Genomic DNA, 16,626 nt, shown 5'->3' on the forward strand with positions numbered 1-16,626 from the left:
AAAATGAACCCGGGGAGAGTTGTTTGGAGCTACCGCAAAAACTCGGGAGACGTCCCGGAGTCATAAATTGGCCCTCATTAACTCGAGCCGGTAACATGGGGAAGTGTGATGAGAGTTAGGTTTGGTTTGTACATGTATGTGAAGATGCATGTGGTAATAGTTGATAATTGAAAAGGGTATGTGATGAAATTTGTAAGTGTGGTGATTGGGGAAATGGTTGAGGTGACGGGTTTGTGAATGTTTGTTATGTTGGTATTAGAATATGCATGAATCGTATGTTGGTATGGTTATAACATGGCACTTAAGTCCTTTATGTTATGTGTTTGTTGCGGGAATAGTGAGCATGATAGAGAACTTTATACTGTATACCCGTCTATTTTGTGACTCGGCCGACCAGGGCAGGTACTCGACCGAGTAGGACGCACTCGGCCGAGTAACCAAGCACTCGACCGAGTATTGTTTGGCAGTGAGTAGCAGTAGCTACTGTATGTGATAACTCGACCGAGTAAGTAAGTATACTCGACCGAGTAGAGCCTACTCGGCCGAGTGTTGTTTTACTCGACCGAGTGTTGTTTTTTTTTAGTTTTTGACGTTCGCTTCTGGAGTCGAATACTCGACCGAGTATCTATGATACTCGACCGAGTATGGTTGTATACTCGGCCGAGTGTTCTTTTAGCGGAAGGTTGTTACGTTTTGAGCCATAGGCTTTTGTGTTTACGTCTCCTTGTTTCTTGTCAGCTCAAAATGCCGCCCAAAAGAACTCCCGCGCAGATCCAAGCTTCTGAGATGACTCTTGATGAGGTTGCTCGCATGATTGAGCAACAAGAGGCTCTCCTTGAAGCTCTCAAAAATGTGGGAAAGGGGAACGAGAAGTCGATGGATGCTACTCAGCTCAGCATCATCATTGCACACTTCAACCCTCCCACATATGATGGGGTAGGTGAACCAAAGCTACTCGAGAAGTGGCACCGTGAGATTGAAGCTCTCATGGAAATGGTTAAGTGCCCCGAAGACATGATCGTCGAGCAGGTAGTGTACTACCTAAGAGGTGAAGCTACAGTTTGGTGGCAAAATGTCAAGGAAGATGCTAGAGCTTTTTACCAGGCGGAAGGAGCTACTCCGTGGTCTGGGTTGAAGAGTGCTATGAGGGAGCAATTCGTGCCGGAGCATATCCGACATAAGATGAGATCCGACTTTGATTCCTTCACCATGACGGATGAGATGACAGTCACTGACTACTATCATCGGTTCCTGGAGCTATCTCGTTATGTTGAGGACATGCAGCTAGGACAGAGAGGTTTGGCTCTCCGTTTTGAGAGAGGTTTATCTGCTAAGATCGTGAGTCGTATGCCACCGGGGTTAGGGGTTGCTACCGACCTCAAGGAAGTGTATCCGAGAGCGGGTCAAGCTGAGAGAATGGTAGATCTCTCGAAGAGAGATCGATGAGATGACTCGCCGCGGAAAAGAGGAAGGCCGACAGTGGAAGCAACGATCGGTCGACCAACAAGAAGGGGAACTTCAACCATGCTAAGGCTTTTTCTGGTGGAGCTGGTTTTTCGGGAGGATCTCGTGGCTGGGGAAAGAATGGAGGTCGGAGTGTGAGTGACAACTCTAACCTTACATGCTTCAACTGTGGTGGAATAGGCCACAAAAGATGGGAATGCACGAGCTACAAGCCCGACACTGGTTCAGGAGCTCGGTCAGGGAATTTTTCTCAGGGGTCGACTTAGAGTTTTGCTTGTAACCGACCGGGAGGTTCATGGGGTAATAGAGGAGGACAGGGCAACCAGGGCGGTTATAACCGCAGTGGTGGTGGACCATATCAGCACCAGAACAACAGCACCACTCAGGATTCAGCAGCCAAGCCAAGTACCTCCAATGCTTCAGTTCAGGGTGGAGGACAGAAAAACAGTGGGAAACGTTTCATGATGGACATGCAGGAAGAACAGGATGATGCTCATGTAGTTACCGGTACCTTTCTTGTTCATAACGTACCATCCTTTGTTTTGTTTGATTTAGGGGCAACACACTCTTTTGTGTCTAAGAGTCATGCTGTGTCTATGGGTTTCGGAAGGTTTGAGGTTGTAAAAGATGATGTGTTCATACCTTCGGGGGAGTCTGTGTCGTGTCTCAAGTTGTATAAGGGAGTATCCATGGTAATTGGAGGGGTAGATTTACCAGTAGACCTGTTAGAGTTTCCCATGGATGGGTTCGAGGTGATTGTCGAGATGGATTGGCTGGGTAGGTATGATGCCAGGATAGATTGTCGGCAAAAGAGGGTGTCCTTAAAGGGGCCCAGGGGTATTAGGGTGTCTTATAGAGGGTTTGTGGTAAAGCCTAAGTGTAGGTTCATAGCTGTGATGACTTTAAAGTCATGTTTGAGGAAGAAGTGTCCCTTAATTCTCTGTCATGTGAGAGACCACCGGGTAGAGCCACCGACAGCTTCTGAGATATCTGTGGTGAGAGAGTTCGAAGATGTTTTTCCTGAGGAGATACCGAGTTTGCCTCCCAAGAGGGATGTTGATTTCAGCGTGAAGCTTAAGCCGGGAACGGGTCCTATATCTAAAGCACCTTACCGTATGGCACCTAAAGAGTTGGCAGAGTTGAAAAAGCAGATACATGAGTTGCTAGGCAAGGGTTACATCAGGCCTAGTGTGTCACCGTGGGGAGCTCCAGTTCTTTTTGTAAAGAAGAAAGATGGGAGTATGAGACTGTGCATTGATTACAGAGAGCTCAATCGTGTCACAGTGAAGAACAAGTATCCGTTGCCGAGAATTGATGACTTGTTTGATCAGCTAAGTGGAGCAGGTGTGTTTTCCAAGATTGATCTTAGGTCGGGATATCACCAGCTGAGGATAGCAGATGAGGATATTCCTAAGACAGCGTTCCGATCTCGATATGGTCATTACGAGTACGTGGTGATGCCTTTTGGGTTGACCAATGCGCCAGTAGCTTTTATGGATTTGATGAATCGGATCTTCACACCGTTCTTGGATAGGTTTGTGGTTGTTTTCATCGACGATATCTTAGTCTATTCTAAGACTAAGGAAGAGCATGAGGAGCATTTGAGGATAGTCTTGCAGAACTTGAGAGAGAATCAGCTTTATGCCAAGCTATCTAAGTGCGAGTTCTGGTTAGAAGAAGTGGCTTTTCTAGGCCATGTGATATCTAAGAAGGGAGTATCTGTGGATCCTAGTAAGATTGAGGCCGTAACCAAGTGGGAATCGCCGAAGAATGTTGCTGAGATTCGGAGTTTCTTAGGCCTTGCTGGCTACTACAGAAGATTTGTGAAAGATTTCTCTACCATAGCGCGGCCTATGACATCTTTGATGAGGAAGGAAGTCAGATTTATTTGGGATGAGAATTATGAGACGACGTTTCAGACCTTAAAGGAACGCTTGACCACAGCTCCTATCCTAGCCTTGCCAGAGGGATGTGAGAACTTTGAGGTATATACCGATGCTTCAAAGAATGGTCTTGGTTGTGTTTTGATGCAGGAAGGGAAAGTCATAGCTTATGCTTCGAGGCAGCTGAAGCAATATGTGGAGAACTACCCTACTCATGATCTGGAGCTGGGTGTAGTTGTGTTCGCTCTTAAGATTTGGAGGCACTACCTTTATGGAGCAACTTTTAAGGTGTTCTCTGATCATAAGAGTCTAATATATATCTACACTCAGAAGGATCTTAACATGCGACAGAGACGGTGGATGGAGCTGATCGGAGATTATGATATGGAGATCATCTCTCACGAGGGTAAGGCTAATGTTGTTGCAGATGCACTGAGTAGGAAGAGCGTTCATTCGCTATGTACAGCTATGTCCTTGCTCAAGTTGAGGGATGAGATGTCTAGGTTGGGGATCTTTATGATTCGAGAGGGGGATACCATCGGGGTTTTGACGATCGAGCCAGAGTTGTATGAAAACATCAAGAGTAAGCAACAGCTTGATCCTAAGATTCAGGAGTGGAAGTCAAGGGTAGAGAGCGGAACGGTTTCCAGGTTTTCAATCCATACAGATGGGAGTGTTCGTTTTGATGGGAGATGGTGTGTTCCTAAGGATGCAGAGTTGCGGAGAGTGATCTTGACGGAGGCTCATTGCACCCCCTATTCAGTTCACCTGGGTGGTGACAAGCTTTATAAAGACCTTAAGAAGACTTTTTGGTGGCCAAACATGAAGAGAGATGTAGCTGAGTTTGTAGCCAGATGTTTGACCTATCAAAGGGTCAAGGGTGAACAAAGGAGACCACAAGGTAAGATTCAGTCTTTGGAAGTACCCGAGTGGAAGTGGGAGTCGATCTCCATGGACTTCATTGTGGGGTTGCCTAGGTCTCAGCAAGGTAACAACATGATTTGGGTGATTGTTGATCGGTTAACCAAGTCAGCCCATTTCGTTCCCATGAAAGATACTTGGTCTAAGATGCAGCTGGCATTGGGTTACAGGAGGCATGTGGTTCGGTTACATGGTATACCTAAAGATATCGTTTCTGATCGGGATGCGAGGTTCATATCCAAGTTTTGGCAAGAACTGCAATAGTTGATGGGTACTACTTTGAAGATGAGTACAACCTTTATCCGGCAACCGATGGTCAGACAGAACGGACCATCAAGACCTTAGAGGACATGTTGAGGGCATGTGTTATGGAGTTTGGGGGCAGTTGGGAAGATAGGCTTGATCTGATCGAGTTTTCATACAATAACAGTTATCATACAAGCATCGGGATGGCACCTTTTGAAGCTTTGTATGGCCGGAAATGCCGAAGTCCAGTTTGTTGGGATGATAGTTCTGAGACGGTGGTTTTAGGGCCACAGCTGGTACAAGATATGGTTGAGCAAGTTCAGTTAATTCGGCAAAAGATGAGAGCAGCCCAAGATCGTCAGAAGAGCTATGCCGACTTACACCGCAGGGACATTGAGTTTGCGGTAGGTGACAAGGTCCTTTTGAAAGTGTCACATATGCGAGCTGTTATGAGGTTTGGGAAAAAGGGTAAGCTAAGCCAAAAGTTTATAGGTCCTTATGAGATTTTGGACCGCGTTGGCGAGGTAGCTTACAGGTTAGCGTTACCACCAGCTTTGGATAGGGTACACAATGTTTTTCATGTATCTCAACTTCGGAAGTATATGAGCGATCCGTCGCATATCCTTGAAATGGAGAACATCGAGCTTGATGAATCCTTGTCCTATGCCGAGATTCCTAAGGAGATTCTTGATCGCAAGGTTCGTAAGACCCGGAATGGTGAGACGGTCTTACTCAAGGTCCTTTGGTCTAATCATAATGTGGAGGAAGCCACATGGGAACCCGAGGAAGCTATGCGAGAACGTTTTCCTAACCTTTTTGATCAGGTATGTTTGGTTACGGGGACGTAACCGTTGTCTTTTTAGGGGGGTAGGAGATGGTCGCGGTCGTATTTTGTCTTGTTTTGTTGTTTTGCTTTGAGTCGGGGTAGTGAATTTGTGGTGACTTGTGTAGTTCTTTGGTGTTGTTATATGTGGTTAGTATAGTCTTGTTGCGTTGTGTTGTGCCTGGTTTTAAAGTGGAGTGTGAACTTCGGGACGAAGTTCTTTTTAAGGGGGTAAGACTGTAATACTACGGATTTTCTTTGGTGACTAATCGACCGAGTAGAGCCTACTCGGCCGAGTAGTGCTGTTGTTGTGAGTTGTTTTGGTTCTGCCGATGAATACTCGGCCGAGTATAGTGAATACTCGACCGAGTAGCGGATACTCGGCCGAGTATAACTTTACTCGACGAGTATTGATGCAGTGAATGTTATTTTGACGGTTTGATTAGGGAGTGTTTAAGATTATTTTTATATCCCGCGTCAGTTTTTAAAACATCATTTCAACTTCATCATTTTTACGTTGACCCTAATCTCTCCCTAATCACTCCCTAATCATCCTATAGCTTTGTTGTGTGTGAAATCTTCGGAGTTCTTGCGTATAATTCCTCATCCTACTGTTGGTAAGTTCTATTTCTATGTTATTCGTATTCGTTGGGGTTACTGTACATTTACGGAATTGGGAATATGGGGGTTGTGCAATGTGTAATTGTGTTATATGATTATGGTATAGGAGAAGACTTCGTAGAGGAGCCTTTCTGATTGTTCGAGTTCATTCCACTGTTGATTGCTAAGCTAGGGTTTCCCTACTCAGTTTACTGTTCTTTGTAAGACATGTTTGTTGTGATTATTGTTATCTGTTGATCATCGGAGTATGGAGATTGTTGTGACGATGTTGGTGTGAGGGTATTGAGACAGCTGTGATGTCATGTGATTGTGATTGTGGTGGAGTCACTTGCGGGAGTGGCTTCACACCCTAGTTCGCCCTTCGTGGAACCCGCCACGGGAGGGGATGTGCACATTAAGGGACAGGGATTGTTGTCGCTCGTTGAGGAGCTGGACTAGATGGGATCGGCTGCGGTCACACACTGGCGGCAAGGATTACCTATTGCGATGGGTAATCTGGCAGGGCTACACACTTCGGTGTGTAGTCGGTTACTGTGTGAGAATGGATGATTGGGAATTGGTGATGATCAGTTGATTACTTCGTTTGTTTGTCTTAATATTTGAGTAATACTGACCCCGTTGTTGTTTGTGGAATCTGCGGTGATCCATTCGGGGATGGTGAGCAGGCTTGACAGGTATTGCTAGTGTGAGCTTGGGGACAGTCATGGGAGTATTGTCATCATCAGTCATAGCATCACCGTCTGAGTCTTAGTTTGATTTCTTTTATTGTCAGACATTGGAGATGTATTTTGTTAAATCAGTATTTGGATTTGGATGTTGTAAACTTTATACCTTGCAGTACTTTAATAAATGTGCTCAGTTCAGACGCTTTTGATATGTACTAACCTCGGCCAACCGAGATGGTAACACACTTTCATGGTAGGGTGGTCCTGGTAAGGCACCTTGGTATGAGGGGGTGTTACAGTATCGTCTTTTATTTTGTTTGACTCGGGGGCAACACTTTCTTTTGTGTCTAGGAGTCATGCTTTATCTATGGGCTTGGGGAAGTTTGAGATTGTAAGGGATGATGTGTTCATACCTTCGAGGGAGTCTGTGTCTAGGAGTCATGCTTTATCTATGGGCTTGGGGATGTTTGAGATTGTAAGGGATGATGTGTTCATACCTTCGAGGGAGTCTGTGTCATGTGTCAAGTTATATAAGGGAGTGCCTATGGTGGTTGGAGGGGTAGATTTACCGGTAGACCTGTTAGAGTTTCCTATGGATGGTTTTGAGGTGATTGTCGGGATGGATTAACTGGGTAAGTATGATGCCAAGATCGATTGTCGGCAAAAGAGAGTGTCCTTAAAGGGTCCTAATGGTGTTAGAGTGTCCTATAGAGGGTTTGTTGTGAAACCTAAGTGTAAGTTCATAGCTGTGATGACTTTATAGTCATGCTTGAGGAAGAAGTGTCCCTTGATTCTTTGTCATGTGAGAGATCGCCGAATAGAGCCGCAGACAGCTGCTGAGATACCTGTGGTGGGAGAGATTGATGACGTCTTTTCTGAAGAGATATCGGGGTTGCCGCCAAAGAGGGATATTGATTTCAGTGTGGAGCTCAAACCAGGGACATATCCTATATCCAAAGCACCATACCGTATGGCACCTAAAGTGTTGGCTAAGTTGAAGAAGCAGATACATGAGTTGTTAGGAAATGGTTATATTCGGCCAAGTGTGTCACCTTGGGGAGCCCCAGTTCTGTTTGTAAAGAAGAAAGATGGGAGTATGCGGCTCTGCATCGACTACAGAGAGCTAAACCGTGTCACGGTGAAGAACAAGTATCCTCTGCCTAGGATTGATGACTTGTTTGATCAGCTAAGTGGAGCAGGTGTGTTTTCCAAGATCGATCTGAGGTCAGGCTATCACCAATTGACGATAGCAGATGAGGATATTCCAAAGACAGCGTTCCGATCCCGTTATGGTCATTATGAATATGTGGTGATGCCTTTTGGTTTGACCAATGCACCAGCAGCTTTCATGGATTTGATGAACCGGATCTTTACACCGTTCTTGGATAGGTTTGTGGTTCTTTTCATCGAGGACATCTTAATCTATTCCAAGACTAAGGAAGAACATGAGGAGCACTTGAGGATGGTTTTGCAGACTCTTAGAGAGAATCAAATTTATGTAAAGTTATTTAAGTGTGAGTTCTGGTTAGAGGAGGTGGCTTTTCTGGGTCATGTGATATCTAAGAAGGGGGTGTCTATGGATCCTAGCAAGATTGAGGCCGTGACCAAGTGGGAATCACCGAAGAGTGTTGCCGAGATTCGGAGTTTCTTAGGCCTTGCTGGCTACTACAGGAGGTTTGTGAAAGACTTTTCTACCATAGCATGGCCTTTGCCAGAGGGATGTGAGAACTTTGAAGTATATACCGATGCTTCAAAGAATGGTTTGGGTTGTGTTCTGATGCAGGCAGGGAAGGTTATAGCTTATGCTTCGAGGCAGCTAAAGCCATATGAGGAGAATTACCCTACTCATGATCTGGAGTTGGGTGCAGTTGTTTTTTCTCTTACGATTTGGAGGCACTAACTTTACGGAGCAACCTTTAAGGTGTTTTCCGATCATAAGAGCCTAAAGTATATCTACACTCAGAAGGAGCTTAACATGCGACAAAGACGGTGGATGGAGCTGATCGGAGATTATGATATGGAGATCATCTATCACGAGGGTAAGGCTAATGTTGTTGCATATGCTTTGAGTAAGAAGAGCGTTCATTTGCTATGTACGGCCATGTCCTTGCTGAAGCTGAGGAATGAGATGTCTCAGATGGGGATCTTTATGATAAGGAAGGGGGATACCATCGGGGATTTGACGATCGAGCCAGACTTGTATGAGAACATCAAGAGTAAGCAAGAGCTGGATCCTAAGATTCAGGAATGGAAGTCAAGAGTGGAGAGTGGAACAGTTTCCAGATTTTCTATCCACACAGATGGGAGTGTTTGCTTTGATGGGAGATGGTGTGTTCTTGAGGATGCAGAGTTGAGGAGAGTGATCTTGTCGGAAGCTCATTGCACTGCTTATTCGGTTCACCCAGGTGGTGACAATATTTACAAAGACCTTAAGAAAACTTTCTGGTGGCCAAACATGAAGAGGGATGTAGCTGAGTTCGTGGCTAGATGTTTGACCTGCCAGAGGGTCAAGGGTGAGCAGAGGAAACCACATAGCAAGATTCAATCTTTAGAAGTACCTGAGTGGAAGTGGGAGTCGATCTCTATGGACTTCATTGTGGGATTACCTAGATCACAACAAGGTAATAGCATGATCTGGGTAATTGTTGATCGGTTAACCAAGTCAGTTCACTTTGTTCCTATGAAAGATACCTGGTCTAAGATGCAACTAGCATTGGGGTACAGGAGGCATGTGGTACAGTTACATGGTATACCCAAGGATATCGTTTCTGATCGTGATGCAAGGTTCATATTCAAGTTTTGGCAAGAACTGCAAGAGTTGATGGGTACTACCTTGAAGATGAGCACAGCTTTTCATCCGGCAACCAATGGTCAGACAGAGCGAATCATCAAGACCTTGGAGGACATGTTGATGGCATGTGTCATGGAGTTTGGAGGCAGCTGGGAGGACAGACTTGATCTAATTGAGTTTTCATACAACAACAGTTATCATACGAGTATCGGGATGGCACCTTTTGAGGCTTTGTATGGTCAGAAGTGCCGAAGTCCGGTTTTTTGGGATGACAGTTCTGAGGCTGTGGTTTTAGGACCACAGCTGGTACAGGATATGGTTGAGCAAGTTCAGAGGATTCGGCAAAAGATAAGGGCAGCTCAAGATCGCCAGAAGACCTATGCCGATTTGCACCGCAGAGACATAGAGTTCGCAGTAGGTGACAAGGTTCTTTTGAAAGTGTCACCTATGCGAGGGGTGATGAGGTTTGGAAAGAAAGGTAAGCTAAGTCAGACGTTTATAGGTCCTTATGAGATTTTGGACCGTATAGGTGAGGTAGCCTACAGATTGGCTTTGCCACCGGCTTTGGATAGAGTCCACAATGTTTTTCATGTTTCACAGCTTCGGAAGTATGTGAGTGACCCGTCACATATACTTGAGGTGGAGAATATCGAGCTTGATGAGTCCTTGTCCTATGCCGAGGTACCTAAAGAGATTCTAGATCGCAAAGTCCGTAAGACAAGGAATGGTGAGACCGTCTTACTCAAGGTACTTTGGTCTAATCACAATGTGGAAGAGGCCACATGGGAACCCTAGGAAGCTATGCGAGAATGCTTTCCTTATCTTTTTGATCAAGTATGATTGGTTACGGGGACATAACCATTGTCTTTTAGAGGAGTAGGAGATGGTCGCGTGTGTGTTTTATCTTGTTTTAGGGTAGAGTGTGAACTTCGGGACGAAGTTCTTTTTAATGGGGGAAGACTGTAATACTACGGATTTTCATAAGCTAAGTACTCGACCGAGTAGAGCCTACTCGGCCGAGTTGTGTCAAAAGTGTATTCTGTTTGGCTACTGCCGAGGAACACTCGGCCGAGTATGGTGGATACTCGACCGAGTAGAGAATACTCGGCCGAGTATACCCCATACTCGACTGAGTATCTGGTCTGGCGTGTAATTATTCAGCGGTTTGATGCGGGAGTGTTTAGGGATTATTTATTTATGAAAACAGTTTCTAAACGTCGTTTCAAACCCTAATCACTTTTACAATACTCTAATCACTCCCTAATCTTTCACTGTGTGTGTAATCATCGTAGCCTTTCTATTTAATCGTTCATTCCACCGTCGGTAAGTCCTTACTCCCATGTCATTGATGATTTATTCTAAGGGTTTATTTTATGTATGAATTAGGGGAAAAGGGGATTGTGCAATGTGTAATTATGTTATGTGATTATTGTATAGGAGAAGACTTCGTACAGGAGCCATTCTAGGTGCCTGATTATCCATACTGCTGTTGTTGCTAAGGTAGGGTTTCCCTACTCAGTTACTGTTAATTGATTTAAGATTGTGTTTGTTTGTAATTGTTGTTATCAGCTGATCATCGGAGTATGGGTGTTGTGGTGACGGTGGTGATGTGGTTGTGTTCTGACGGTTGTGGTGTTGTGATAGCTGTGATGTTGTGGTGTTGTGTGATTGTGGTGGAGTCACTTGCAGGAGTGGCTTCACATCCTAGTTCGCCTCCGTGGAACCCGTCACGGGAGGGGATGTGCACATTAAGGAATAGGGATTGTCGCTCGTTGATGAGCTGGACTTGGTGGGGATGGGTTGCGGTCCCCCACCGGCGGAGTGGATTGCCTGTTGTGATGGGTAATCCGACAGGGCTACACACTTCGTTGTGTAGTCAGTTACTGTGGAGGATGATCAGCCGGTTACATTGTTTGTTTGTCTTTCATTGATTGAACGGTACTGACCCTGTTGTTGTTGTTTGTGGAACCTGCTGTGATCCATTCGGGTATGGTGAGCAGGCTTGACAGGTATTGCATTTGGTGAGCTTGGGCGGTCATGGGGGAGTCGTCTTCACCAGTTGTAGTCTCACAGTGACGAGTCTTAGTTATATTTTGTAGTTGTCAACTATTGGATTCACTTTATTGGTTTTGGTTTTGGATTTGAATGATTGTAAACATTTATACTTTACAGTACTTCTAATAAATATGTTAGGACAGACGCTTTTGATATATACTAACCTTGGGCAACCGAGATGGTAACACTCTTTCATGGTAGGGTGGTCCTGGTAAGGCACCTTGGTATGAGGGGGTGTTACAGATTAACCATAAAGTTTAGCACTGTACCACTACCTAGCTATTTAGCAACCACATTTCGGGCATTACTCAAATCGGTCTCCGAATTTTTAACTTTTACAAGTAATTTCTTATTCTTATCAAGAAGAGCGTCATAATCTAGTAACATGCATCTTTTTTATCTCATCTAGTTCCTTAGTTAAATCATGGAGCTTATTAACAAGAGACTCGTTATTGGCAGTAAGTTCGGAATGAACAGTCTGGTCGACTGTTCGTTTTGTTATATCCTTTAGATCACATTTTAACTGAAAGTTCTCCCCCGCTATACTTTTTATTTCATATTGCATTGGATCAAGATGTCTTTTTTATTCATAACTAGTGTCCAAGGTCTCATCAAGTAATCTCACAAATTTGTTCTTAGATAAAGACCTAATTTGAACTTTAAGATTTGAGAGACTTACCTCATCATCGGATTCACTATCTGATGCTTTAGAATTAGCCATGAGGCACTTGACGGAGTCAACATACTTCTTACGTTGTGTCCTTGGTTTGTAAGTAGATCTGAGACAGAGATTTTCTTCTGATTCTTTGATGGTTCATCGTCTTCTGAATCAGACTCGCCCCAAACTGCAGCAATCATTGCACGTTTGTACTCTTGCTTAGATTTTTCATGTCTATCCTTAGATCTTTCCTCTTCCCATTTGGGACAATTTTGAACTTAATGATCTTGATCACCACCTCCAAAACAGCTCATTCTAGACTTTGGTCATGGTGAAGAATGCGAAGAAACGGATTTTTTTCGGTTTATAACTTTCGAACTTTCCTTGATTTTGCTTTCTAATTATTTTAGTTATTCATTTAGATAGCGAAGCAACTCCTCCTCAAGATCACTTTCATTATAACTTGAGATGACATTCAAGGCTAGTCCCTTAGTTTTGGGTTTCTCTTCGGCATCATTATCAAGAGTTATTTCGCGTGCCATAAGAGATCTCATTAAAGCTTCATAGGTCAGAGTGGTTAAATCCCTACACTCTTCAATGGTCGTGACCTTTTGTCGCCATTTCTTGGTAAGGCTTATTAAAATTTTACGGACAATGTCCTCAGTTTCAATTTGACGACCAAGATTTGTAAGTTCGTTAGTTATATTTGAAAAGCGTGAAGACATACTCTTTATTGGTTCATCCTCGTGCATTCTAAAGGATTTGTATTCGTTGCATTACGAGATCAATACGTTGTTTCTTTACTTGCACGGTCCCCTCATAGGATAGTGCTAGACCATCCCATATTTGTTTGGCTGTTTTAAATCCTGCAATACGACTAGTTTCTGATTCGCCAATTCCGGATTGCAGGAGTGATACGGCCCTAAAATTCTTCTCTGCCTTTTTGTAATCATCGGATGTGTAGTCCTTGGGTGCTTTTACACTAGACACACCATTAGCATTAATGGTAGTGATAGCTAGGGGACCATTTTCGATGATTACCCAACATTCGTAATCTGTTATTACTTGTATGAAATGCATCATACGATTTTCCACCAGCCATAGTCCGTGCCATCAAAAACAGGACATTTGACAGATTTGGAATTAATTGAAAAAGAAAATATAAAGAGATAAACTCAAGAGGATCAAACTCGTTGCGGTAAGGCAATCAAGAGCACGAGACTCTGATACCAATTGTTGAGTTTATCGATCCGATACTTAAGAGGGGGAGGGGTGAGATAAGTACCCTTTTAAAAAAATTGAAACTTTAAAGTGAAAGGATAGTTCTCGGTCGGGACTGAAACAGTACACAGACGAATTGAACAGTCTTTTTTACTGTTCAAACAATAAGAATTGTGTTGTACTGTTCTGTTCGTATGCGTAAAACAAAATCTATAAGAATGAACGAGAAATAAAACAAATAAAGAGAAAAGGCACGAGACACAAGATTTTTCACATGGTTCGACCTACTCTCTAAAGATCTACGTCCACCCTCTCTCTTATTAATATTTTCTTTATAACCAAACCCGATTACAAAGAAAACCATCACGATCAACCCCGATCGTGTGACTCGAGTACAACCCCGTACCCCCAATAAACACTCTCTCACAAAATGAAAATTACAACTCTTTTGTCTCCTTATAAGGTTTACAAGTTAGAACAATGGAGAACAAATATCTTTACACTACAACGAAAATGCGGGAAACCGACGGAAAAATTAAGGCCATACTGACGGCTTTTTCGTCAATATTTTAGTTTCCTGGCGGAAATTCCGTCAGGAAACCGAGTCAGCTTATTTCGTCACTAAAAAACGTGTCCTGACGGAATTTCCGTCAGTATTCCAATCACTGACGGATCACTGACGGATAAACCGTCCTTATATCTAGGACAACAGTGACGGTTATTCCGTCAGTTTTTTATTATACTGACGGTTATTCCATCAGTGTTTTCATTTTACTGACGGTTCTTCCGTCAGCCTTTAGACATGTGGCAGATCATTTGGATTTATAAAATAACATTAAAAAGATGGACGTGACGGAATTTCCGTCAGTTTTCTTTTTTACTGACGGAAATTCCGTCACTTTTTGGACACGTGGCACTTTCCTCTTAATTCTGGAAAAATGGGGAAAAAAACAGTGACGGAAATTCCGTCGGTATTTTAGAATTACTGACGGAATTTCCGTCAGATCTATAAAAAAACAGGCCTGGAAACAGCAGCCTGCTGCCCAGCCACGATGCGTTTTTTGGATCGTTTCAAATACAGCCACGATGCCTATTTGCATCGTTTCCAATATAACCAAAACTTGCAAAACACATACAATCGTCGACCGCCAAGCGGGAATCCATTTTCACGTCGACCGCTAATGCGGGAATCAATAGACAACAAAAGAGAATTGAACGCAAAATGTTTTACATAAAAAGATAGTCAAATTTGTACATTGTCTTACAAATTTGAAATTTAATGGAAACATTCAACAAATATTACAGAACTTCGAAATAAAAAGAACAGAAATTTGAAATTTCCTCTAACAAAAAAGCGTTGCATATTGAACCCTTCACCCGAGCTTTGTTGCCAATCTTTTTTTTTAAATGATTAAGAAATCTCTCAAATGGATACATCCATCGATATTGAACAGGTCCTCCAACTTTCGCTTCATAAGGTAGGTGAAGAGGCAAATGCTTCATGGAATTGAAAAAAGACGGGGGAAATATCTTCTCTAAATTGCATATTATCTCCGCAATGTTTGACTCCAGACATTCCATAGAATCAATCTAATCGTAGAAGTACACAGGTCTCTAAAAAATTGGCTTATCTCAGTTATTGCATTCCAATGAGCTGCCGGGAGCAACTCTTTCAAGGCAACGGGGAGTAGTCGTTCCATAAAGACATGAGAATCATGACTTTTCATGGAATGTAACACCATCTTTTTATGGTCAACACACCGACTCAAATCTGAAGCATAACCATCCGGGAATTTTAAATTAGCAACCCAGTCACATAGAGCTTTTTTCTTCGCGGTTGATAAAACAAACCTAGTTGATGTGGGCCGTTTATAGCAAAGTTCATTAAATTCTTCTTTACCCTTAGGGTCAAATTTAGTTTTACCTGGTACATCCATGATGGTGTTGATAAGTTGTTCAAAAAAAAATTTCTCAATGTGCATAACGTCCAAGTTGTGTCGAATCAGCAACGTTTTCCAGTAGGGAAGTTCCCAGAATATGCTTTGTTTCCACCAACCTTCATTCTGATCTTTCAATCTTTTCAATTCTTGATCAGAAGTATCAACTATTTTAGGCAAGTCTTTTACGGATTCCCACACTTCATCACCCGTTAGTTTCGATGCGGCTATGCGATTCTCAGTTTTTCTGATTTTAAGAAAATGCTTACAATTGTCGCGGAAAGATGATCAGGTCTTAAGACCTCACGGTGACAATCAAACCAACAAACGTTTTTGCTATTTTTAAGCCAAAAAGATCTATGATCATTTTCTGGACAATAAGGACATGCACGATATCTACTTGTGGACCAACCAGAAAGCATGCCATATGTCGGGAAATCGTTGATCGTCCACATTAATGCAGCCTTTAATTGAAAATTTTGTTTCTTAGAGACATCGTAGGTGTCCACGCCGGTTTCCCAAAGTTGTTTCAACTCTTTGATCAACGGTTGGAGGAAAACATCTAAATTTGACTTAGGGTTCTTAGGACCGGGAACTAGTACAGATAAGAACATAAATTGTCTCTTCATGCATAACCAAGGAGGTAAGTTGTACGGAGTCATAATCACGGGCCAACAAGAGTATTTCGTCTCAAACTGCCCAAAAGGTTGAAATCCATCCGTACACAAACCTATCCTAACATTCCGGGGTTCACTTGCAAAATTGGGATGCTCTCTATCGAAATGCTTCCACGCTTCTCCATCACTTGGATGTGCCATTGTTCCCCTTTCTCTCAATCGAGAGTTTTTGTAGTGCCAACTCATCTCACCTGCTATGTGCTTGGTTGCATATAGTTGTTGTAACCTTGGCGCAAGCGGGAAATAAGTTATTGGTTTACATGGAATTCGCCTCCCACTTGAATTCTTTTTACCTTTATACCGAGATGCACGACACTTTGTACATTCTTCAAAATTAGAATTTTCCTCCTAGAAAAGCATGCATCCATTGATACATGCATCAATCTTTTCATGGGGAAGTTGGAGTCCCTTCAGAACTTTTTTAATCTCATTAAAATTGCGCGCCATTTGATTTTCCTTTGGAATTATGTCACCAACGAATGACACAAAACCATTAGCGCATCTAAGAGATATGTTGTTCTCACATTTGAGTGATAACAACCTAGCAGCTGCTTGCAACAAACTCATATCACTTCCCTCAAACACCGGTTGTTCGGCTTGCTCTAACATTTTAAAGAACGAAGAAACTTGGGGGTTCGGGGTTTCATAACGCACTTCTTCATCG

The sequence above is a fragment of the Silene latifolia genome, chromosome 2 (genome assembly GCF_048544455.1).
Source record: "Silene latifolia isolate original U9 population chromosome 2, ASM4854445v1, whole genome shotgun sequence".
Classification (NCBI taxonomy): domain Eukaryota; kingdom Viridiplantae; phylum Streptophyta; class Magnoliopsida; order Caryophyllales; family Caryophyllaceae; genus Silene; species Silene latifolia.